We start from the raw sequence: 3360 nt of genomic DNA on the forward strand, positions 1-3360 counted from the left end.
AATGTACCACAGTTTGCTAAATCATTCACTTGTTGAAGGACATTTGGGTTATCTTCAATTTTTGGCTATCACAAATAAAGTTGCTATGAACATCCCTGTATACAAGCTTTTAAGGGGGTTTTATTTCTCTGGGATAAATGCTCAAGGGTGCAATTGCTGAGTCATAAAGTAAGTGCATATTTAGTTTTATAAGAAACAACCAAGCCATTTTCCACAGTGACTGTACCATTGTACATTCCCTCTAGCAAAACATGAGAGATCCCGTTTCTCCATGTCCTTGCCAGAATTTTGTATTTTTACAATATATTTTTAAATTTTAGCTGTTTTAACAGGTATGCAGTGATATCTCATTCCGGTTTTATTTCAAATTTCCCTAGTGGCTAGTGGTCTTGAACATTTTTTAATGTGCTTGTTTGCCTTCTGTATCTACTCTTTAATAAAATGTCTTTCACCCATTTACTAATTTAATTTTTTTGTTTTTATATGATTGAGTTTTGAGAGTGCTTTATATATTCTACATACATAACCTTGATCAGGTATGTGGTTTGCAAAGTTTCTTCCAGTCTGTACTATGTCTTTACATCTTTTTAACAGGGTTTTTTGCAATGTAAAAGTTTGTGATGAAGTTCAATTTATCAGTATTTTTAATGGATTATGTCTTTGGTGTCATGGCTAAGAACTCCTCACCAAGCCCTAGGTTTCAAATTTTATGGCTTTTCAAACTTTGTTTTTGAATTCAGTCCATTTGCCACACTCCCAACTGCCACCAGTGACTAATCCAGGACCCATTTGCAAAGGGCTTTTTGTATATGTATCAGTCTCAGCTAAACATCAGCTAGTGAAGGTTTAAGGAGTTAATTCTCTTCTTTAGATCCAGTCCCAAAGGAATCTTCTTTAGAACAAAAGTTCAGGCACTGGAGGAGATATTTGGGGTTGGGGAGGGAGATAGTTTTTCCTGATCAGGTCACATATTTGCCAAATGGGACAATCAGAGATGAGACTTGAGTTGGGTATGTATTAGACTTAGCTTTCAGGGCAGTTCTGGCTGAGCCCGGCTGCAAATGTCTATCCAATTTACGGAACAGAACTGCAGAAGTCCTGCTTTGCCCCAATGTGTGGTAGGGGGAAAAAGGAAGCAAAGTCCACCTCTCCATGTACTTGAGACCTAGGGATTAATTCCTTCTTTCATAGTCTATACGTTTAAGCTCTGACTCAAAAGCCATTTTCTCATAAGCAAAATGCCTCTATTCTCTATAACCAGAGCTCACCATAATATAAAGTCCTTGATAATGCAGGAACTATCATTTTAGAAAATTCCATAAGGCCAGAAATGAAGGCCATCATCTGACATGTTGTCATTTGACTTTCTCTCATAAATCATTTAGTCCTGAAGGTAACAAGGTAGATACTTCAACCTTGTGCAAATCTTTGATTATTCTAATACCCACCAAAAGAATTAGCTAGCTGTTATAGCTTACATAGCTTTTCAAATCACAAAACCTTTATATTAAGTTGTTTTTTAATTTTTATTTTTTGGGGAGTAATAGTAGGTGTATATATTGATGGAGTACTTACTTGAGATGTTTGGATACAAGCATGAGATGTGAAATAAGTACATTGTGGAGAATGGTTTATCCGTCCCCTCAAGCATTTATCTTTTGAGTTGCAAACAATCCAATTACACTCTTGAAGTTATTTTAAAAGGTACAATTAAGTTATTATTGACCATAATCACCCTGTTGTGCTATCAAACAGTAGGTCTTATTCATTTTTTCTAACCATGTTTTGTACCCATCAAGTCCTAAAACTTTTAAATGCATCAAAACGTATTTAGTTCCTCATGGAACTAGGTGAAAAATGCCCAATTAATCATTCATTAAAATTGAGTGGCTCTCTCCGGTCCGTGCCTCCAAAATGACAAAGAAAAGAAGGAACAACGGTCGTGCCAAAAAGGGCCGCGGCCACGTGCAGTCTATTCACTGCACTAACTGTGCCTGATGCGTGCCCAAGGACAAGGCCATTAAGAAATTCGTCATTCGAAGCATAGTGGGGGCCGCAGCAGTCAGGGACATTTCTAAAGCGAGCGTCTTCGATGCCTATGTGCTTCCCAAGCTGTATGTGAAGTTACATTACTGTGTGAGTTGTGCAATTCACAGCAAAGTAGTCAGGAATCGATCTCGTGAAGCCCGCAAGGACCGAACACCCCCACCCCAATTTAGACCTGCGGGTGCTGCCCCACGTCCCCCACCAAAGCCCATGTAAGGAGCTGAGTTCTTAAAGACTGAAGACAGACTATTCTCTGGAGAAAAATAAAATGGAAATTGTACTTAAAAAAAAAAAATTGGGTGTTACCAAAATAAAAAATAAAATCCTCTAACCCAGAAATCAAGAACTGAAACCATAATCAAAATGTGTAGTCTTAGTAGGTTTGTATATATGAGGCAAAACATATGCATGCAATACCTCATTTCTCGAAAAAAAAATGGTTTATTTGATAATTTAAATCTCCCTTCAAACAAATTTTGTAATAGCTCAATCTTCTTTGATGTTTTCTAAAATAACTTTGTCACTTTTTTCCTAGACTGAGGTATCTGAAAAAAATATATAAAAGATAGAAGGAAGTGACCCAACACAGAACATATTTTCTGACATTATTTCTGTCAAGAATTGATTGGAAGAGAAAGCATGCCTGGAGGCAGAGGGATGGATTCAATGATTTCTTGAAGTCCTTGGCAACTGGGTATGTCTAGGATTGTAATTTTGATTATGTTTATTTATTAACATTTATACTCGGCCATTTTAGTTGATTAGCACAATGCAATTACTAAAAAATATGCAGCTAAAAGTTCTGGGAAATCTCTGTATTGCTAGGAAAGGCTAGTATGATATCATTTCAGATTTTCAATAATTTAATTAAAATAAACAAGCGTATTACCTCCATGTTACAATAGTTTCTTAGCATAGTTTACAATATGATAAAGAACCCAGACTAATTGCTTAAAGTAGGAGTAATGAGAGTTAGTAATCTCAAGTTCTTTGCTAATTACTTGCTGGACCCTTCTCTATTAATAAAACAAGAAGGCTATACTCTCTTCAAGTGAAGAAGCCCTAGGTGATCTGAATATGGTTGCAGTTATTCTCTGCTCTCTTCTTGTCCCTGATGGCTTCAGTCTTGTGGCTACAGCCTTCCTCCAGCCAGGACCAGACTTCAGTGGAGGCTGAGAGGGCAGTGGGGCTGCCCATCCATGAAGTGGACCACAACAGGGGACCCTCAGCCAGACAAAAGACTTTCTGTGTTATTGAAATGTTACCATTAGAGACTGATTCTTTGGAGGAAGATTTAAGCCTTGTTAAAATGTA

The 3360-nt window shown here is 37.2% G+C and overlaps 1 pseudogene; it reads left to right on the top strand.

Annotated features, from left to right (window-relative positions):
- Positions 1 to 1914: 1914 nt before the first annotated feature.
- Positions 1915 to 2321, top strand: LOC116456668 (small ribosomal subunit protein eS26-like; annotated as a pseudogene).
- Positions 2322 to 3360: the final 1039 nt, after the last annotated feature.

Source organism: Hylobates moloch, unplaced genomic scaffold, assembly GCF_009828535.3.
Source record: "Hylobates moloch isolate HMO894 unplaced genomic scaffold, HMol_V3 SCAFFOLD_17, whole genome shotgun sequence".
Classification (NCBI taxonomy): Eukaryota; Metazoa; Chordata; class Mammalia; order Primates; family Hylobatidae; genus Hylobates; species Hylobates moloch.